Here is a 23,073-nt window from a genome sequence, read left to right as displayed (position 1 = left end):
GGAACGGCCAGGCTGAGGTCCAGCATTCAGGGGCCAGCGTCCCCTCCCGCCCCTCCTCCGCCTCATAGGCTCAAGGAATGGGGCAGGGCGCCCACCTGGGCTCCAGACAGACAGACATCAGTGTCCTCGTCACTTCTGTAAGCATGGACTGTGTTCCAGGCCTACCAGGCATTTCACACGTGTGGCTGACGTCATCCTCAGAATGCTCCAGGAAGGCACTAAGGTCAGGCAGGTGAGCGTCTGGCTGCAGCCCATGTGGCCAGTGGGCACCATCATGGCCCCCACCAACGCGGTCCAACACCAACCCTGCCCTCCGGGTCCAGTCATAGGACAGCAAGCAGCTTTGTTGGCAGAGGGAGAGCACGGGCACTTCCTCAAAGACGGGCAGCTTCAGCCTGTGGGGCAGGGGGGCAATGTGCCCCCTTCAGAGGCCAAAACCAGTCCTGCCCCCAGCAGTGAGTCAGCCGGACGTGCGCTCCTCCAGGGGTCCAGCGTGCCTCCTCCAGGGGGTCCAGCGTGCCTCCTCCAGGGGGTCCAGTGTTCCTCGCTGGGCCCCCTTGGCCACTCAGGCCCTCCCAGCAGATGGACTCTGGACAGAGTCTTCCCAGGGGCAGATCTGCCTCAGAAGAGGGAGCTGGGCCCAGAGCCTGGAGGGACAACCAGAAGCTTCTCTTTTCATGCAAGAGGGCTCAGGATCAGCCATCTCATTTCTGGAACCTTCTCTAGGCCTGGTATGTTGCTGGGAAGACAGAGAAGTTCGTAGCATGGCCAGGAAGCCCCGCCTGCAAGTCACCACAGGTGATCTGGGAGGCTCACAAGGGAACGTCTGGAGAAGATGCCTGAAGGGGTGAGGGCTACAAAAGCTGCCCAGAGGGCAGAACCTAGGGTAAGGCTCCCACGTCTCCAGCAGAACCATCGCTCGCCTCACCCCGATGCCGCCTACACTGACCAAGTTCTTCTAACTTAAATCCGTTTCCTTAAACACGTTCATGTCCATGAAGACACCTGGAAAACTTTGTTAATTGTCCATAAATAGAACTTGCTCTAAGCTGGGCACCGTGCCGCACCCCTGTCATCCCAGCACTCAGGAGGCTGAGGCAGGAGGATCGAGAGTTCAAAGCCAGCCTCAGCAAAAACCGAGATGCTCAACAACTCAGTGAGACCCTGTCTCTAAATACAATACAAAACAGGGCTGGGGACGTGGCTCAGAGGTCGAGGGCCCTGAGTTCAATCCCTAGTACAAAACAGAAATAGAAGGTATCTCTAAACATAAATGCATTATTGAAAGAGAAATGGGACCGTGAGTTCCAGCCAGGTAGAGTTAGTTGCCGACTAAATATTCCTTATCGGAGGCCTGCCCCTGCTCGCCTGCTCTCTCTCTCAAGAGATTAGCCCACATTAAGGAGGCGGCAGAGACAAGCTAGCATGGACCTAGGGGTTTACACTTCATTAAAGCAGAAGAACCGCAAGAGCCCTGGGGACAGTGCCCGTGTGTGCACTGTGACTTGGGGCCGCGTCTGGTCTTTTAAAAGACCAGATCCTCTTGAATGAGTTCCCTGGGCCTTGGAGTCCCAGGACAACTCACCAGCCCCCAGACACGATGGGAAATGTGAGCGATGGTGGATGTGGCACTCTGCAAGTCGGCAGCCGGGAGCATTAAGTCCCTGTCATAATGGCAGGGTGACAGGAGACCAAGGCCACCCCACTGGGCCGCCTTTTCTGGAGCTAGAAGTGCTCGGGGAGGTCTCTGGTGGAAATGCTCTTGATTTTAACTGAAATTCCTTGACCTTTTTCATAACACCACTGCATCCTGATAAGATTGAGGCCTTTGTGTGAAAGGAACAAAAGGGAGAATTCTCTACAGGACTCCAGCTCTTAGCACTTGCACTCGGATTCTGATTTTGTGTGTCCGTCACCCCCAGTGGACTGGGAACCCTCTGGCAGGGGTCTCATGTTACTTTTCTTTTTTTTTTGTTTAACAACATATTTTTATTTTTAATTGACACAGTAATTGTACCTATTTCAGGGGGACATTGAGGCATTTTAATGCATGTACCCAATGTAGACTGATCAAATCAGGGTAATCGGCACATCTGTCACCTCTGACGTTTGTCATTGCTTTGTGTTGGGAACATTCAAACTCCCAAGACCAGGTGTGGTGTCCCACAGGAGGCCAAGGCAGGAGGATCACAAATCTGAGGTTGGCCTCGGCAACTTAATGGAACCCTGAAGTCATACTGCTCTTAAGTCGCCGGCAAAAGCTCCCCCTGGAACCCACGTGTGCCCATTTGTTCAGCCCGTGCTCTTAGCTTCTATGCGGGCTCTGTGTTCGGTGCCGCAGGGGGAATCGGAGCCCGGACCTTGCTCTGGCTGTCAGTGAAGTCATCCTCTCCCAGCAGTCTCTTGATTAGGGTTAAACAAGCCAGGCCAGTAGGCATGGTGGTCAGGACAGAGCTTTCAACAGCTCCCTGTCCCCGGTGTCCGTGGCGTGTCCTCAGCTGCTTCTCTGAGGCCCTTTCTTGGTCCTCGCGAAGATGCATTTTCTGTGTTCAATGCTGCAGGGCCCCAAAGCTCCTGCTCTAAGTGACCCGCATACTCCTATCTCGGGGTGTCTCAGGGACAGGAACTTTCAAACTCTTGGGGACCGTATACCTTTCTTGGCATCTAAATTCCTTCAGGTGTCCCTAGAGGACCATCTCACTGTTCCTAATAGAGCTTCCCTATCTGCTGTCCACCGGATCACACGAAGCCTTCAGTTGAAACTCATCCCCACATTAAAAAAAAAGTAAGGAAGAAAATTTGCCAAGATACCCTTCCTCTGGAAGGCTCATCAAGGATGTTGGGGACACTTGGGTCCTGTTCACTGAGGTCTCCCAGATGCCTCTGTAGCAGTCTGTCTCCAGAGCAGCAGAGCATGACACATATTTACAGGAGGAATGAATGAAGGGCCGGGAGTAACGCAAGGGGACAGTTGGTCCCTGCTCACCCTGGACTGACTAGTTTCTAGGTGGGTCTTATCTCTCTTTTGGTTTTGCGGTTATTGCGGATTGAACCCGGGCTCCCCACGTGCTAGGCAGGCGCTCTGCCACTGAGCTGCCCCCATCCCGTCCTCATGTTACCTTGTCTCCTGAGGACCCGGGAGGAGACTGCACACTGTAGTGCACGGGGATTGCTGTGTGAATGGCCCCCCCAGCAGGATGCTGGGAGAAGAAGAGTAAAGTCAGATGTCCTCTGTGTTTCTGATTTATGTTTCCTTAATGTGAGGCAGTGGACATGGGAGTTCAAATGAATTCAGATGAGATTTAGCCTGAAAAATGAGGAATAGCTACTATGATAGGGTCGGGTGGGGTGTGCAATGGGGGGTGTGAGCTGGGGGATGGGAGTGCATGAACTACACGGGGGTTAGGGTGGGGGGTGACACTTTACACGGGACCGGGCTCTGGAAATGCTCGGCGGATGGTAGTCTCATTATTATTGCTGATGTCGATATATTTGATGGAATCAGCTTATATCCAATTACCCCACAACTACGTACATTAAGTAGCAAGCTGAGTGTCCCTTATCCCAAACACTTGGGAGCAAAAGTGTTTTGGAGGTCTTTTCAGAATTGGGGCTATTTGCATCTACATAAGGCCATATCTTGGAGACAGAGCCCAGGTCTTAACACAAAATTCATTGTTTCACATACACTTTATACATGGAGCCCGATGGTGATTTTAAATATTGTTAATCATTTTGTACGCGACACAGTTTCACAGTGTGGAATTTTCCACTGGTGGCATGATGTTGGCACTCGAAGCGTTCAGGATTTTAGAGCATTTCAGATTTTAAACTTTCAGATGATAGATGCTGCATCTGTGTGCACACACACACAAATTGTCAGATATTCGTGTTTATTTGTGGACATTTTGCAGCTTGAGCTGCCTGTGATCTATTTCCTTCTCTTCAGGTAGTATCTCCCCATTTTCCTTTTCTCTCTGTGTTAGTCCCTGTGGTTTGGACTGGGCACATGACCTAGCCCTGGCCAATGAGGGCAGCCCAGTCTCTTGGCTATAGTAAGTGGCTCAGTTATGGGCTCAGGACCCAGGCCAAGCCAATGGACTTGATCCCAGGACCTTTGCTGGAAATTTTGAGGAAGAAATTTTTTTTTTTCCTTCAAGATCTACAGAACTGGCAAAATGTAGCCTGTAAATCTGGTGACCATATTTATCATCCACAGCCGAGCTTGCCTGAGAACAAAGCCTAGTACTAAAGTAAGGCAGAACCAAAGTAGGAGAATCTAGGTGACACTGTTGGAGACTAGATCGAGCTGTGCCTGCAGGCTGATCAGGGAATCAGGGAGCGTTTTCCTTAAGTCAGTTTGCATTGAGTTGCTATCACTGGTCACAGAAGAGTCCTGGTAAACATGGGGGCTCAGAGACTAGGTTGCCTTCCACCATCTGGATTGGACCTACTTAGAGGTGATGAGTTTTACTAGTTCATTTCAACGACTGAGCTCTAAAGGCATCATGGGAGATCTGGGGGAAGCAGGGACCTGGAATGAGGTCCATCCATGTGGCCTGGGTCCTGAGCCCATGACTGAGCCTCTTGCTGTGGCCAGGAAGCCGGACTGCCCTGAGTGGCCAGGTCTAGGTCACATGCCCATGCTTGGCACCAGAGAGAAGCCAGCCCCACCCAAGCCACCTCTCACCACTGAACTCGAGGCTCACTTCTAGAAGGGAACATAGACAGAGTCACTCGACTTTGCTGGCGTGTCATGATACATGCTGTCATGGAGAGACCGTGACACTGTGGGACCAGGGCTCCAGGAAGATCAAGTCTGCCCTGGGAACAGCCCATGGGTGCTTCACGGTAAGATGATTTGCATTTGCCAGTGTCCTGCGACCTGGGCCCCAGACACAGGACTCCTGCTTCACGGATCTTAGTCACACACGGGTGTAGTCCTTCAGTGACGGCCTGACATTCCCCGTGCAGAGTGAAGCATTGGTACTACAGAACCTTCCACTGTCACCTCGAAGTCTCCTTCCACACACAGCCCAGGCACAGTGAGGGGAGCCTGGAGGGAACAGAGCCCCCTCCCCCAGGTCCCTGGAGAGGGACACAGCACCCAGCTGGGCTCCATCCTGCCGTGGGGGGTAAGAGGTCACCGTGGAGGGGCTCTGGGGAGGATCCACGTTCACCGTTGCTTGCTTTGGAAAGCAGCAGACACTCTGGGCCTTTCCCACCAGGACTGATCCTGTCCCTCACCCCGGCTGTGCCTTGGCCCTTCACCTGCCACATCAGGGGTTGGCACCCAGGCACGGTTCCTGGGTGCTGAGGAGACGAAGTGAGCAAGACAAGACAGCACCAACCTGTGGTCAAGGGAAACTCAACTCCAACAGGCCCAGTGGCAACACCATTAAAATCACTGACAGGAAACTGAAAATCCCGGCGTGGAGACAGCATAGCCGGACCCAGATCCGGGGACCCAGCTCCGGGGGACTTCAGGGCTTGATTCTTCCTCTTTCTCAGTGTGATTTCCTGGGTTGGCTTTCCGCTCAAGCGCACCCACCTGATGGAAAGTCGCCCTGATTTTTCCCCTTATGGGGGCTCCAAGCAGGTCCTCATTTATTTCCTCCCAAATCCATGAGCAGAGGAGAGAGGAGATGCTTTCTTTTAAGTATTTGTTTTAAAAAGAAAGTCCTAAATCTGTCTCGTGTTGGCCAAATGGGCCACACCCCGTCCTAAAGCAATCATGGGCTGGGAGCTCGAGTGTGGGTCTTAGGACAGCCCCGGAATAGGGAGGCAGTGGCCCCCACTAGCCCCGAAGATTCCCAGGTGGGAGGAATCGGTTCTTCCAGGGGGATTCAAGGCGCCACCACCCAGTGTGCAGGCCCCCCCAGGACGTGCGCTAAGGCCTAGGCTCCTCCAGCAGCTGCACTAAGTCCAGGCACAATGCGGGGCTGCACGGAGCCAGACAGAAGGCTCTGACTTTTAGGTTTGCTTCCACTTACCCAGAGAAGAGCCCACCTCTTGCAGACCACAGAGAAAAGTCACAAGCCACCTCAGCATCTCTTGGGATCCAATGACATCTGTCCCAATTATCTGTTAACCGGCAACTTTCTGGATTGTCATTGGGCCTTTTGAAATGTCCCAGCTGCCACATCAGGAGGGCGACCCCGGCTGTAGTGACAGGCCTCCTGTGTGGTCACGTCCCGAGCATTAATGACCAGCGTGGCCTTCCGTCCTCCACGGTGACGATGCCCATCGCCTCCCAAGCTCGTTCCCTTGATGAAAGGATGAAACCAGGACCTTGAACTTGGAAGCCTCCTTGCCATGGCTCCCCAGGAGGTGGGGAAGTCTCCATGGATGGGCGACAGGGGCCAGCCTGCCTGCCAGCTGCTTCCCCCTTGTCACAGGGCTTTTTAAATGGCTCCATGTGTTTGTGTTGGCCACCCTGGTAGTTTGAAGAGTCTTGGTCCCCTGCTCCCTCTCCCTGTGTCCACAGCCTGGAACTTTGCACTTTCTCCCCATCCCCTGACTTGGGGCTTGGCCAGTAACTTGCTTTGGCCAACGGATGTTGTCGAATGTGACTCTTCAGAGGGCTCAGCCTGGTGCGGCTCCCTGTGCCTTCTGCGCCAGCTCCTTAACCTTGCGGAGAGCATATCCCATCCGCTCCCCAAGACCACGGGGCTGAGAGATAGCCAGGCAGCCTGGACTCCACCCTGGGCCTGGAGTGACGTCCATCAACCCCCTGATGTCAGCCAGCCCCAGGACCTGGAGACACGAGGTCACGCCTCTCTTGGAAATAATTACAAACATGTGATAATCCGAAGAGCATGTTCATCTGGGTTTTCCTGTGACACGTGCCCCCTTTGCTGTCCTGCTTGGTAATTGCTTAAGGAATCACTTGGGAGTGAGTCACACACATCAGGCCTGTCCCCCTAAGCTTGCCAGGCTGCTTGGCCTGAGCGCGAGGACGTTCTCCGTCAGAGTCACAGAGCAGCCATGAACTTCAGGAAATCCCCTTATTTTTCTGCTCTTCCATTCACACTCTCTGTTCTTATCCATTGACCCAGTGATATTCCTCTTCATCTCCTAACTGGGGGCAGTTCTGTCCTTTGACCTTAGTGACCTTGGTATATGTATGAACACAAACCCTTCCCCTTCTTATTGCTGAAGGTCCCCATCCAGGTTGGCCACCAGCCTCCTGCTGGGCTCTGTTGTCTCCCCACTAGGAACGCAGCACAAATGCATTCTGCCCCTTGGCGGGGGAGGGGGCTGGTGAGGCCCGTGGTCCCAATCTCTTGGGGTGTTCATCTGGGTCATTTGGTGGAAATACTGTCCATTTTTTTCTTTTGTATCATCACTATTTTTTCTCTTGCAACAGGTGATCTGCGGGGAGCTATTTTAAGATAATGTAACTATCCGGCTCCACTTCAAAGTTTCCCTCACATATTTGGCGTCCCTGGACGATTTCTGTCGGACCCAATCTGACTTCTGTGCTTGAAAAATGACGATTTTCCAACCCAAGTCTTCCTCCCCTGTGCTCCCCCTGAGCACTCGGCGCTCCCCGCCAGCCCGAGCCCCCCTTCCACCCACTTATCTGTCCACTATGGACCTGTGTGTTCCCATCATTCCCACCGATTTATAATTTGTCATTGTCCCTAATCATTTTGGTGCTCGGATTGTCCTTGTTTGGGCCAATGAGAGCCCCTTCTAGTTGGCTCCTTGTCCCTGTGACAAATGCTCTTTTCCTTTTTTATTTTATTTTATTTATTTTTTTTCTTATTTTAGTCCTTCCCTGTTCTATGGCATAACAGGTGCCTCAGGCCCATCTTGAACTTCCCCTCCTCCAGCTCTCGGTGCTGCCATTTCTATAAGGAGTCCTGGTCCTGGCAGTGGGGATGGTATCAGAGCCCAAGGGCCAGGCGCTATACATGTTACTGCGTCCCTTCAGGCACATTGTCACATGCACACATGTATGTGAAACAAACTCACGTAAACATATGCATATGTGAACGTGCATGCAAGCAAGATTCCATGCACATGTGCAAACCCACGTAAATACCCTGCACGCACATTCCTGTGCACGTTCTTAGCAATGGTGGCGTCACACTCACTATCACTGCCCCTCGTCTCCACGGGCTCTTCTCCGCCCCCCATGTTCGTGCCCCACTAGTAAGGACTTGGCACACCTGTCCATGGGCTCCCTTCCACAGTACGCCTGAGGTACTCTCTGGATTGTCTCACGCACAGCAGAACAAAACCCAACACAGCTGGGGGCAGAGGCACAGCCTGTAACCCCCGGGACTCCTGGAGCCAGGGGAGGCGGGTGAGTATGAGGCAGCGGGCAACTAGTGAGAGCCTGCCTCCCAATGAAGAATAACGCAGCCCGGAGGGAGGATGCAGCTCGGCACGGAGCATGCGCTTGGCATGAGCGAGGCCCAGGGTTCCAGCCCCAGCTACAAAAAAATGACAAAATCCAACCTGAGAGAATTCTCATTATCCCTCCAGCCCCAACCCTGAGCAAACCCGAGGACATACACACCAAATGCTCAGAAGCCACTCAGCTAGTACTTCGCCTTCTTTTGCATTGACACTATTATTCATTTTATTCACTAGAAATGCTGTCACGGCCATTTGCTCTGAGCGTCAGGTGTTTTTGGTCTCCTCATTCTTGTTGATTCTGTCTGTTTTTTTTTTTTCTTTGTGTACCAGGGATTGAACTGAGGGGTACTGGACCCTTGAGCCACATCTCCAGCCATATTTTGTGTTTAATTTAGAGACAAGGTCTCACTGAGTTGTTAAAGCCTTGCTAAATTGATGAAGCTGGCTTTGAACTTGCAATCCTTCTGCCTCAGTCTCCTGAGCCGCTGGGATTACAGATGTGCACCACCATGCCTGGCCTGTTTTTCAATCTATAGAACATCTGCATGTTTCCAAAATAAAACCATACGTAAAAGTAGTCAGGTGTTCCCGCTCACCCCTGCTGCTGACGACCATTGCAGCGTGTCCCAGCGTGTCCCATGTTCCACTCACTCTCTTCCCCCACGCATTTTGCTCTGTTTCTCAGCGACGTACCTTGGAAAGTCTTCGTGCTAGTGCACGACGCTCTTCTCCTTCTCTCTGCAGCAGCAGGGACTGTGTTACGTGCACCATGGTTTATTCAACCTGCCTCTTGGTTCAGACATGGAGGTCTTTTCTGGTATTTTCAACCGTGAAGAGCACAGCAGTGAAACCATCTGCCTCTGTCTTTTCCTACTGCTGGAGGAGAGTCTCAGGCAGATCATTAAGTGGGGCTGAGTTACAGGCTTGGTGCGAGCCGTAGTTTGTGAGGCATGGCCAGGTGTCCCTGCTACGGTTTCAGTTGGTTTGTCCCTTGGACTCCTGCTGAAATGTAATCCCCACTGAGTATTAAAAGGGTAGCAATTATTGTATAATGGTGTGTTAAGAATTGTAATGCAAAATAATAAATTTTTTAAGTAAAAATAAATAAATAAATAAAAGGGTAGCGATTTTAATCTGACTACGGTGTTTAGAGGTTGGCCTTTTTGAGGTCATTAGGATTAGACAAGGACATTGAGGTGGAGCCCCCATGATTGAAACATGGTAGCTTCATAAAAAGAGGGAGAGAAGCTAGAAGATAGATGAACACTCAGGAATTATCTTTGTCTCTTGCCATGGGATGGCCTGTGCCTCCTTAGGACTCTGCCAGGAAGAAAGCCATGCTGAAACACCAGCCCTTGAATCTCTTGAACTGTGAGCTACGTAAACCTCTTTTCTCTTTATAAAGTTCACCTGAGTCGGGAATTTAGTTATAGTCACAACAGCAACAACAAATACATCCCCTTTCCAGTGTTCATACCATTTTGCATTCACACTGATCATACATGAGAGTGACTGTTTCCACATGACTTGGCCGACAGAATGAATCGTCAAGGTTTTGAATTTTTGCCAAGTATGATTTTTAAAAACAAAACAAAACAAAAGAACACTGGCTGAAACACTTTTCTTTTAAGAGGACAGAGGAAGAAAAGTTCAGAAAAAGAAGACCAAGAATTAATGATCTGAGATACAAAACAGAATCAGGGGCGCACCCAGCATGGAGAACAAGAGGTGGGGAAATGCTAAAGGAGACAGTGGGTGTGTCTTCAAAAAAACCACAGAGAAATCCAGTCAAGTACCAAGAAACACACACTGGCTTTCTCAATCGGGCAGGCCACCATCGGCCTCTCCAGAAGTTTCACTAGGGTCATGAGGACAGAAGCAGATTACAGGAAGCTAATAAATCAGATGGGAAGGGGCAGAAACTCTGACGACTGCAGCATGCTGAAGGTGATTCACTGAGAAGCAAAGTAGGAGTCAATTTCAGGATTAGGAAAGAGAGATTCTTTCTCCCTGAGCGTTCAGGTCTGAACCCCGTGAATTTCTCTAAAATTTTTTCTTCCTCAACTAGTTCAGTTGACTAATTCTTTAGCAAGGGAGTCGAGTCTCAGCCGTCTTAGGAAACGCCTCCTTTCTCTACCCCATCGCTTCCTCCTGCAAAAGGAGACGCAGGGCCACAGTTGGCTGTGTTCTACTCCAACCCCAGGGCCAAGTGAGGTGGGGGCTGTCCAGAGCCTGGGGCAGGCAGGGAAAGGGACTAGAACAAACTCCACGCTTGTTTATGGAAACAACCTTGTATTGAGACATGACTCGCACACCCTCAAATGCACACGTTTAAAGTGCACAAGCTCTGGTCTGGGGCAGGGTGCTTGCCTAAATTGCTCAAAGGCCTAGGTTCCATTCCAGCGTCACAAAATAAATGTGTTTTAGTATCTTTACAGCAGGGAAAGCATCCTATAATCTAATTTTAGAATATTTTCATCACCCCAGTAGGAAATCTCATGCCCTCCCTTCTCCTTTCCCCGCAGCCAAGGACAACCACTAACCTTCCATTTGTACCAAGTTGGTAGTTAAGAACCCTTCATATCAGTGGAATGCCATAAAAGGTGGTCTCTGTGATGGCTTCTTTCACATGTTTTCAAGGTTCCTTCATCTTTCCTTTGACTGTATAGTGTTCCACTGTGTCGTTCAACCACTTCTGGTTATCTCTCATTAGTTGGTGGGCACTTGGATTATTTTTACTTCTTGGTTATCATGAATAAAGCTGCTACAAGCTGGGCATGGTGGTGCACACGTGTAATTCCAGCAGCTTGGGAGGCTGAGGCAGGAGGAATATGAGTTCAAAGCCAGCCTCAGCAACTTAGCAAGGCCCTAAGCAACTCAGTGAGACCCTGTCTTTAAATAAAAATAAAATATAATTTTTTAAAAAGTCTGGGGATATGGCTCAGTGGTTAAATGCCCCTGGATTCAATTCCTGGTACCAAAAAAAAAATGCTGTTGCAAATATCCACATGGAGGCCTTTGTTTGGACACATTTTCAATTGTCTTGGGTGCACACCAGGAGCAGAATTGCTGGTGGGTGTGGTAACTCTGTGTTTAGCTTTTCGAGAAATTGCCAAACTCTTCCAAAGAAGCTGGACCATTTTACACCATCACCAGCAATGTATCCAGATTCCAATTTCTCTAGATTGCTACTGGCATTTTTACTGTCTCTGTTCTTTTTAGCTACAGTGATGTGTGTGAAACGGAACCTCATTGTGTGTGTGTGTGTGTGTGTGTGTGTGTTTGTTTTTGTGTACCCAGGATGCAACTCAGGGTCATTCAACTATGAGCCCCATCCCCAGCCCTGTTTTATATTTTATTTAGAGACCGGGTCTCACTGAGTTGCTTAGCACCTTGCTTTTGCTGAGGCTGGCTTTGAACTCATGATCCTCCTCAATGTCCCAAGTTGCTGGGATCACAGGTGCGTGCCACCACGCCCAGCTCATCGTGGATTTGATTTGCATTTCTCTGATAACTGGTGATGTTGAATAAGTTTTCGTGGGCTTATTGGTCATTGACATCTCTTCTTTGAAAAACTGTCTATAAAAATGCTTCAATATATTAAACCCTCCCTGTGTTCTGTATATCAAAATAGGATCTCCTCTCCATTCTCTTGTCTTTTTAACTTCTTTATAGTGTCATTTTCAGCATGAACAATTTACCTAGTCTGTCTGTCTGTCTGTCTCTTTCTGTGGGCGTGGTACCAGGAATGGAGCCCTTGTGTTTAGGGTTGTAGGTTGCAGCTGAGAAATCATTGCCTAACTCTGGGTTGTAAAGATTTGCCCCTTGTTTTCTTCTAAGAGTTTTGTAGTTGTAGCTCTTACTTACGGGTCTTGGGTCCATTCTGAGCTAATTTTTCTAGATGAAGTGAGACAGGGACCCCTCTTCATTCTTCTGCATGAGGACATCTAATGTTCGCAGCATCGTTTGCTGAAAACATTATTCTTTCCCCTATTGAATCGTCTTGGCTCCTTTGTGGAAAATCAATAGGCCATAAATAAAAAAGGTTTCTCTCTTGGCACTTGACTCTCAGTGTAGCTTTAACTTTAATTTATTTTATTAAAGCTGTGGAACACTGTTTCATATGTTTAAGGGTTATTTGATTTTGTTCGACATGTGAGTTCTCTAGTTGTGTCTTTTGCCACATGTTCAATAGGATGCTTTTAAAAATTTCTCCCAACTCAGATTTTTTTTCCTGTTACTGGGGATTGGACCCAAGGGTGCTCTACCACTGAACTGAGCTACACCCCAGTCCTTTTTTATTTTTGAAACAGAGTCTTGCTAAGTTGCTGAGGCTGGCCTCAAACTTGCCAGCCTCCTGCCTCAGCCTCCTGAGTTGCTGGGATACAGGCAGGTGCCACTGTCCCTGGTCTCTCAGATTGTTTTTTTGTTTGTTTGTTCTGGAAGTCCTGGGGGTGGAACCTAGGGCCTTGCGCATGCCAGGTGAGCGCTCTTCCACTGACCTATGCCAGCCTGCCCTCTAATATTGTGAAGATTTTGCATATCAGTGATACCCTTTATCTGTGATGCAAACCGTCATCAATCTCTGCTTGCTGCTCATTCATCTTCCTGTTTTGCTTGTGGTGTTTGGGTTATAGAGCCTTTGTTTTTATGGAATCAAGTGAATCTATTCACCTTGTCTGGACCTCGGGGCATCATCTTAGAGCTATCCCCTATTTGGGGTCATAGAAGTTAACCATCTTTTCCTCTTGTCCTTGCCTAATCATAAGGTTTCATGTTTCCTATTTAAAAAATCTCAATCTGATTGAAACTTATCCTTGTGCGTGGGGTAGGAGTGACTCTAATTTTATCATTTTTTCCAAATGGCCTTCAGGTTGCACCCACGTTATTTATTAAGACACCATCTGTGGACCAGAGGTAACCCAGCAGGAGAGCACTTCCTCAGATGCTCAGGGTGCCGGGATCCACCCCAGCGCAGGGGGACATTTATATGAACTTTAATACCAACTTGTTCTGTTCATTTAAAGAAAAAAAAGTTTGTTGGTTTTAGTATTTAGACGAGGTTAAATGTATAAACTAATCTGGGGAGAAAGTGAGTCACCCTGTTACAGAACAAGGGACGCTTCTCCATTGAAGTCGAGTTCTGCCTCTTTCGGAAGAGTTTCAAAGTTTTCCTCCTGTAGTTTTTTGCACATTTCTTGTTAAAGTTACCCTAAATATTTTATTTTTCCTATTATCATGGTAAAGGGTTTTTCCCATATTACCTGCTAATTTTATTCGTATGGAGGCTGTTGTGTGTGTTAATTTTGTACACTGCACGGTGCAGATTTCTTTAGCTACCCGAGTGAGTATCATTATTGAATCTCTAGGATTTATCAGGCCAATAGGGATAGTTATGGGTTTTCCGATTCTTATTCCTAGCTTAATTTTTCATGCCTAATTGTGTTAGTTTATACCTCTGGGATGATGCTACGTGGTAACGGAGTTAGTGGGATTTCCTTGCCTTAGAGATAAGATGCTGGTTGTAGGACTCAGGTATATTTCTTTTTATCGTGTTAAGGGAATATCCATGCATTCATATTTCCTTAAACGTTTTTGTTTCTTTATTTGGGGGTGGATATTAAATTTTACCAAAGCTTTTGTAGCATATATGGAGATAATCCTATGATTTTTCTTCTTTGATGAGTAAATGTGTTATATTATATTAATAGATTTCCCAGCATTGGCCCACTCTTGCATTCCTATTATAAACTCCACGACTTGGTCATGGTTTATCATTTTCTTAATGTGGCTTTTGAGTCAGCTTGCTGATATTTTATTTTATTTAAGATTTTATGGATATTTGTGATCTTGGTCTTTTATTATTATTTTATTTTATGTACTATCTTCATCAATTTGGGGTATGAATGTCAACCGGCCTCACCCAATTTGTAAATTCATCCTTATTTTCTCTATTTGGAAACAATTTGTGTAGCAGGAGGACTGTTTTTTAAAGTTTTGATACAGTTCTCTTGTGAAACCTCTGAGCTTGGTATTCTGATGGGGGGTTTCCCTGATACAGTTTTATATTTTCTCTTTGAAATTGGTTACCTTTTTATATTCACTGAGGTCAATTTTGGTCAACTATATTTTTCGGAGACATTAGATTTTCTTTCTTTCTTCCTTCCTTCCTTCCTTCCTTCCTTCCTTCCTTTCTTTCTTTCTTTTTCTTTCTTTCTTTCTGCACGGAGGTGTGCTGTGGTCTGAATGTGTGTGCCTACCCCCACAATTTGTAGGTTAAAATCCCAAACCCAGGTGACACTACCAGGAGGTGGGCTTTGGAGGAGGTGATTAGCTCATGTGGGTCAAGACCTCATGAATAGGGTTAGTGCCCCTGGAGACCCCAGAGGCTGTCTTTGTCCCTTCCATGAGTGAGGACACAGCTAGAGGCACCATCCATGAACCAGAAAGTGGGCCTTCCCCAAACTCCAAATCCGGAACTGTGAGAAGTGAATTCCTGTTGTTTGAGGGCTGCCCAGTCCACAACATTTCCCAGGGCCCGGGAGGACTCAGGCCAGGCGAGTCTGCAATGGGTCCCGACTCTCTGGGTTCCTCCATAGGAACAGCTACTTCCTCCCGCCCACTTCAGGTTCAGGCTTTATCCTCCCTGTGCACTTTTTTTTTTTTTTTTTAATATTTTTTGGTTGTAGTTGGACACATACCTTTATTTTACTTATTTATTTTCAGGTGGTGCTGAGGATCAAACCCAGGGCCTCACACGTGCTAGCGAGTGCTCCACCACTGAGCCCCAGCCCCAGCCCTCCCTGGGCACTTTTTAAACAAAATTAGCTAGTGTTATTTTTCTAAATTTAGTGGAAGAACCAGAATTTTGATTTATTTGGATCTACTATTTTTGAGTTCTACTTCATCACTTATTCCTTTTATTTCATTATTTTCTTTTTTGTGGCTTCTATTGTTCCCTAGTTTGAGAACTTAATTTTAGTGGAATTCCTTGTTTGATTTTTAGTGATGTAGGTTTAGGACTATGAACTTTCCTGGGATATATGAGTTTTCTTGGGATGTATGTTTTACATATATTCTATAGACTCCGACATGTAGCAATTCTGTGATTTCTGTAATTTCCTATACCTGACAGTTGTGAAGTGTAAGGTTTTAACATTTAAAATATATGTATCTATCTATGTACCCCAGTTATCATTACTGCATCTCGGATTCAGGTCCACTCTTCACTGCCTGCTCTGTGAAGCTGGCAGGGTCTGGCCAGGGTTCCTTGGCCCGCTGGCGCCCGCTGCTGAGCATCGACAGCAGAGGTCACTGGAGAGACACTGCAGGAGGAGTCCCCTTGCACTCACCAGGCCTCAGGGGTGTGGGTGGTCTCCAGCCCCGGGTGCCTGTGGTGTGGGCAGCTGCTCCAGCACCTACTGTGTGGCCAGGGCAGCTTCTCCACGTGGCCTTGTGGCAGTAGACATGGCTGCTCCAGCAATACACAGGGCAGCACCACCTAGCCACCAGCAGCGTCAGGGCCCCTCTGAGCCACTTCCTAAAAACAGCTGGGCAGCTCTGCACAGATCTGACCTCCAGCAATCCTGAAGAGCAGACTTCCAGCAACTTCCACTAGTGTGGTTCACCAGGATCTTCTCTGCCACTCACCAAGCCACAGCTGCGTTCTCTCCAGAGAGGTTGAGGGGCTCCCATCAGCACGCCATCCCCCCAGGAGCAGGGGCTGCTGCTTCTTATCTGCCATCCTCTGCTCTTTTAGGCTCCATTTCTCTTCCTAAGGTCAATGTGGTACCTGATGCCAAGACTAGACGAAGGCTTTTCAAGAAGATAGACAAATATCCCTCGTGAACATAGAGGCAAAAACTGAGAGCAGATGTTTGGCAAAATGAAGCCAAAGTGATCTGGTTGGGTTTGGGCAAGAGATTCAAGATTGGTTCAATATTTGCAAATCCATCCGTGTAACTCACAACAAAATTCAAAGGATAAACTATGCACCTATCTCAATAGATGGAGAGTAAGCATTTTTCAAAATTCAAATCTATTCCTGATTTTAAAAAACAAACTCTTAGTAATGGTAAAACAAACAACTGATTTTTTTTTTTTTTTTTTTTTTTTTTTTTTTTTTTTAGTTGTAGATGGACACGATACCTTTATTTTATTTGAGCCACAACCCGGGCCCAACAACTGAATTTTAAAATGAGTAAAAGATTTCCACATATAATCCAAATAAAGAAATATATATATATAAAAAAGGCAAATAAGGAAATAAAAAGATGGCCAATGCCATTAGTGATTTGGGAAATGAATGACACTACAGCGGGAAGCCCGCTACGCTGCTGTCACCATCACTAGTGTTAAAACCCGGCCTGACCCAGGGCTGAGGACACAGCTCAGTGGTAGATGCCCACCTGGCATGCAGGAGGCCCTGGGTTTGATCCCCGGCACCAACAAAAGAAAAAGCAAAACAACAAAAACCCAACCTGATCCACACTGAGTACTGGGGAAGTTGAAGAAATGGAGTTTTCTCGGACTGCTGGTGGGAATGGAAAGGGTGAGACCACTTTGGGAAAGTGTGGCAGCTTAACAAACCGAACAACACCACCCTACGCAGTGGCACATCCTGTAACCCCCACAACTTGGGAGGCGGGAGGACCTCAGTCTGGGCAACTTAGAGAAATCCCATCTCAATAATGGGGGGAAAGGGGGCTGGGGATGTGGCTCAGGCGGTGGCGCGCTCGCCCGGCATGCGTGCGGCCCGGGTTCGATCCTCAGCACCACATACCAACAAAGATGTTGTGTCTGCCGAGAACTAAAAAATAAATATTAAAAATTCTCTCTCTCTCTCTCTCTCTCTCTCTCTGTCTCTCTCTCTCCTCTCTCACTCTCTCTTAAAAAAAAATAATGGGGGGAAAGGTGGGGGCTGGGGCTGTAGTTCAGTGGTAAGCATACGTGGGTTTGATGCCCAGACTGGAAAATAATACTAATAATGATAATAACCGAACACCTACCTATGAACTGTCCATTCCATTACTAGATTACTGGGCATTTGTTCAGGAGAAAGGAAATCATGTCAGACATTTAATACTCAGAAAAACTGGTATGTTAATAAAATAGAAAACTACTCAGTAATCTAAATGGATGCATCTCAAAATAATTATGTTGAACGAAAGAAGCCATACCAAAGAGAGTACTCATGGTATGACTCATGGTATGATCATGTTTTAGGAAATGTCGCCAGTAGTGGTTCCCAGAGGGCACTAGAGAAGGGAGGGGTTCCCATAGGTCATGAGAAAACAGGGCTGACAGGTGGTTCCTTATCTTGACTTCCTTATCTTCATTGATAATATTGATTCATTAACTTGGTGGTTTCAAAGATGTACACAAACATAAAACTTATAAAATCGCATACCACTGTGCATGCCACCTAAGAGTGAGTGGAAGTCACGCTGGTGCGAAGGGTCTGTTTACTTCAGGAGGAGGCAGGAGAGGTGCAGGAGGCCAGTGAGGCGGGCACTGCCAGGGGAGCAGACTGGTCGTGGAGGACGGGTGTAAGTTTATACTCAGCACAAATTTCATGGAGAGAGTAAAGGGAAGTTGGTAACTGACTGGGTGTGGGAGGTGAGGATGCAGATATCACCATAACTCCAGGGGTTTACACAACCAGACAGACTGAGGCAGAGGATAAAAGACTTGTGGGGAGGGTGGGGACTGAACCTTGTTCTGGAACTCCCATAGGTGGAACCAGTTCCATCAGGAAGTGTCTGATGTGGGACTTAAAGATGCCGATTCCTGGGATCCACTCCGGACCAATCTCCAGGAGAACTGTGATATCAACAAGTCTCACCCTCCATGCTGACAACCTCTGGGCCACATTCTCCCTTGTCTTTTTTTCTTCTTTTCGTTCCTTCTCCTTCCTCCCTATCCCCCTTGCTAATTCTCCAGGGAACTAGCTGAGTAAGGAAGGCATGGGGCATATAACAATTCCAAACACTTCACAGCGTGGGTGCCCCGCACACATGAAGCAAAAACTGTTGGGATAAATAAACTCTGTAGAGTTGCAGGATACAGGATCAATGTAAAATATCAACTGTATTTCTATATGCTCCTACGGGAACCATCTGAAAAGGAAGATAAATCCATTTACAAAAGCACAAAAAAAATAATGGAATTTATGAATAAGCATAACAAAAGAAATGCTAAGTCTTGTACACTGAAAACTACAAAATAATGAATTTAAGATACAAATATGTGGGAAATGTCCATGATCCTGAATTGAAAGGCTAAAGATGATAATGTTCTGGAACTTAATGCATTTCCCATCAAGACCCCAACAGCTCTTTCTGCAGAAAGGAAAAACTGATCCTAAAATTCAAACAGAAATTGAGAGACCCAGAAGAGCCCAAACAACCTTGAAAGTGGAGAACAATCTTGGTGGGTGGTGCACGCTTGAGGCAGGATTCCCTGAGCCTAGGAGTTCAAGGCCAGCCTGGGTAACATCAGGACCTCAGGTCAAAAAAGAGGACTCACACTGCCCAATTTCAAAACTTATTGCAAGGCTGGTGTTGTGGCTCAATGGTAGAGCACTTGCCGGGCATGTGCAAGTCCCTGGGTTCAATCCTCAGCACTACGTATAAATGAATAAATAAAAGATCCATTGACAATTAAAAAAACCTATTGTAAAAGTAATCAAAACTGTGTGGCACTTACATAATCAAGACATAAAGATTAATAAGATAAAATTAAGAGTCCAGAAATAAACTAATATTTAGGTTAACTTATATTCAAAAGAGTTCCAGGATAATTCGGTGGGGGGAAAGCAGTCTTTCAACACAAGATGCTTGGACACTGGAAGTCCACATGCAAAAATGAAGTTGGATTCCTACTTTATACCATGTGCAAAAATTAAGTCATTTTATTTTATGTGTATTTTACAATTTAAAAAATAAAAGAAAAAAGACCCTCAAAGTGAATCAAAGACCTAACTGCAAGAGTCCAAACTACAACACTCAGAGGAAAATGTAAGTACAAATCTGCAGGACCGTGGGTTAGACAATGTCTTTACAATGGAGCCCCAAAGTCCAAGCAGCCTAAGAAAAATTAGGTAAAGTGAATTTCATTAAAATTAAAAATGTTTGCGCTTTAAATGACACTATTGAGAAAGTTAAAAGACAACCTACAGTGGGGGAAAATATTTACAAATCACATATCTGCTAAGGGACTTGTTTCTGGAATATATTAGGAACCCTTACAGTCCAATATAAAAAGGCAAATAATTCGATTTAAAAGGGGGTAAGGAATTGGGTGGGGTGACACACACCTATAATTCCAGCTAACAGGGAGGCTGAGGCAGGAGAGTCATAAGTTTAAGGCCAACCTGGGCTATTAAGAGAGACCCTGTCCCAAAATAAAAAATAAAAACGGATGGAAATGTAGCTCAGTGGTAATACTGCAAAAAAAAAAAAAAAAAAAGAAAAGAAAAAAGAAAAAAAGAAAAGAGTGGGGAATAGATATTTATGAGTAGATATTTTTCCAAAAACAGACAAACAGCCTGAAATATGTAAAAGCTGTTCAACCTTATTAGCCATTAGGGAATTGCCAGTCAAAACCACAGTGAGATATCCTACATATCTACCAGGGTATCTAACATTAAAGATGGACAATAATATTGTTAAAAAAATGCTGAGAAATTGGAACTGTCATATACTACTGGTGGGAATGTGAAATGGGGCAGTCACTTTGGAAAAGTTTGTCAATTCTTCAGCAAGTTAAACATGGTTACCTGATGTGTGACTTAAAGATGCCCATTCCTGGGATCCACTCCAGACCGATCCAATTAGAATCTCCAGGAGAACTGTGATATCAACAAGTCCCACCCTCCACGCTGACAACCTCTGGGCCACATTCTCCCTTGTCTTTTTTCTTCTTTCCGTTCCTTCTCCTTCCTCCCTATCCCCCTTGCTAATTCTCCAGGGAACTTGCTGAGCAAGCAATTCTAGCCCTAGGTATAGACCTCAAACCATCAATAATGTGTCCACATAAAAACCAGTACAGAAGCTTTATTTGTAATAGTCCCCAAATGGAAATATCCCAAATGCCCAGCCATAGATGGAAGGGTAAGTAAATGTCTAACCATACAATGGAATACCTAGTCACAACAGGAGTGAACACTGTTATATGTTATAACATGATAAACCTTGAAAAATGCTCTGTGAAAGACACCAGCCAAAAAAGGCTACCTATTTTATGATTGCATTTATTTGACCCACCAAAGTCAAATCTATAGGGACAGAAAGTAGATTTGTGGTTTGTCAAGGGCTGGGTTGGAGAGATTGGAAGTTTGTGGAGTGACTGCTGATAAGTATGGGGTTTCTTTTGGGGATGATAAAAATATCCTAAAATTAATGGACTGTGAAAATAATAAAAATTCAATGTTTTGTACAATTTAAATTGGTGGAATACATAGCTCATGAATAATATATCCACAAAGATTTTATTTAAAATTTTTTTGCTAGGCGTGGTACTGTATGCCTGGTAATCCTAGCCACTTGGAAGGCTGAAGCAGGAGGATCCTAAGTGAGGAATTTTAAGTTGCCTGGGCAACTTTGTGAGACCCTGTCCTAAAATAAAATTTAAAAAAAATTTAAGAAGGGCTGAGGATGTATAGCGATAGTGTGCCCTATGTTTAACCACCAGTACTGGGAAAAAGTTTATTGAAAGAACATGTACACACACACACATGCACGCACTATTCCTGTGCGTATAAGTTGAGTTAAGCTATGTCAGATATGAAGAGATGAGTTACAGGACCCCCCATGAAGCTTGCAGCATCATTATTGGCCCAATTTTACAGGCAAAAAATACTGAGCTCTGCAGAAATTTAAGGTCACATAGCTAATACAAGTTGGAAGCCAAATTCCAACCCAGAAAGTTAACGGCAGAGCTGGGACCCTTACTGCTATGCCACTCTGCTCCTAGGAACTGAGTCTCTGCTCTAAGATGAAGCGGGGTGGAGAATAACCATTGCTGAGACTCTTTCTGGGAGATTGTAGTCTCTTGCTAGTGCCAACTCCTCACGGCTCAGCAGAAAGCCCTCCTCATTTGGGTACCTACCATCTGTTTAATAGACATGGTAGAAGTCTTGGTTCCTGCAATTTCTAGAGCGAAATTCAGGACAAAGCAATTTCTTTGCAAATATTCAGTATGCAGCTTCTCTCTTTCAGGGAAATAAAATGATGTCTGCCAATGTGAGAAAGCTCAGATGGGCTTTGTTACACAGCCCCTGATCTCAGCCACCTCCGAAAACTCATAACAATATTGATTGTGATAAGCTCTTTTTGAAAGTTCAGGACCACAGCTGAGAACAAAGCTAATCCTTCAGTGTAAGTCCAGTACAGCAGACCTATTTCTCATAAGACATTTCTGAGTGTTCACGTGAGTTCGGGGGTTTGTTTATTGTTTAACCTTCAGTTTCATCTGATTATCAAATGAACACTAAAGACTTAAACGTCTGAAATTTGGATTGTTTGTGAGATCTAGATTTCCAGATAGATAGATGTACAATGTTCAGAGGCTATGAACATTTTAAGGTTCTTGATCCGCATTGGCGAATTGCTTTGCAGAGACTGAACCAATTTACACTCCCACCCAGCAGTGTATGAGAATACATTTAAATGCAAATCCCAAACTGCAGAGCATCTCTTTCTTAGGTATTTCACTTATTTTATTTTTTAATGCTAAGCAAAAGCTGACCCAGGATGTTAAAAAAAGAAAGTCTGGTATAAAAGTGGAGCAGATAGTTAAAACGGCTCTTCGGCAGGCATAAGCTTCAGAAAGGCCTAAGCAGGATGATAAAAATTTCAAGTCCTCATAGTCAGAAGCACAATTCTAAAGGGACCATTAACAATTTGGCTTGGATTAGGATGGTAACTGCCAAGAATGTTGGGCGTGGTCAGCGAACCCAATTCGACTTCAGGAAAAGCAGGGGTTTTCACTGATTTATACCTCACTTTGTTCGAAAGAGGATTTAAGACGCCCAAAGGCAGGATCTTGAGAAGTACCGTCTGGATCACCGACCCGGTGCAGACGGAGCCTCGCGCGCGAGCCACGCTCAGCTCTCCCGCTGCACCGCTCGCCGGGCCCGTAACCTGAGCGCGGGGAGTGACCACAGGGACGCCCCCGGGGATGGGGCGCCGAGGTTTTCGAGGGCCTGGGGAGGGCGCAGGCCAGGGAAGCCCAGACGCGGGGTTCGACCCAGGGAGCCGGGCACCAACTCCAGAGCTGCGGATACCTCCACGTTCAGCAGCACCCCCTCCCCGAATACCCGGGCCCCAGCCTGCTTGCGCGTCTGCCTTCATTACTTCTCCAAGTCCCCTCCCCACCCGCCTCCGCCAGAAAGAGCAGACGGCCCGGCCCGGGCGGGCCCCAAACTCGCCTCGCCCCCTCCCGCCCGCTCTTCCCGCTCCTGGCGGCTCCCTTCCTTTCTTCCCCGAGTGGCCCCCTCCCGCCCCTCCGCAGACCCCTCGACTCCGCTCGCGCCCCGCCCCCGCCGCTCGCGCCGGCCGCAGCCAATCAGAGCGCGGCGTCCCGCGGCCCCGCCCTCCCGGCGGTTCCGGGCGGGCCGGGCCGAGCCCAGGCCGCGCGGGTGCGGAGGGCGGCGCCGCGGGCGGGGGCCGATGGGGCCTGGTGGACGGGCGGCGGCGGCGC

The sequence above is a fragment of the Ictidomys tridecemlineatus genome, chromosome 1 (assembly GCF_052094955.1).
Source record: "Ictidomys tridecemlineatus isolate mIctTri1 chromosome 1, mIctTri1.hap1, whole genome shotgun sequence".
In the NCBI taxonomy this organism is placed as follows: Eukaryota; Metazoa; Chordata; class Mammalia; order Rodentia; family Sciuridae; genus Ictidomys; species Ictidomys tridecemlineatus.
Note: the sequence above shows the minus strand (reverse complement) of the source record.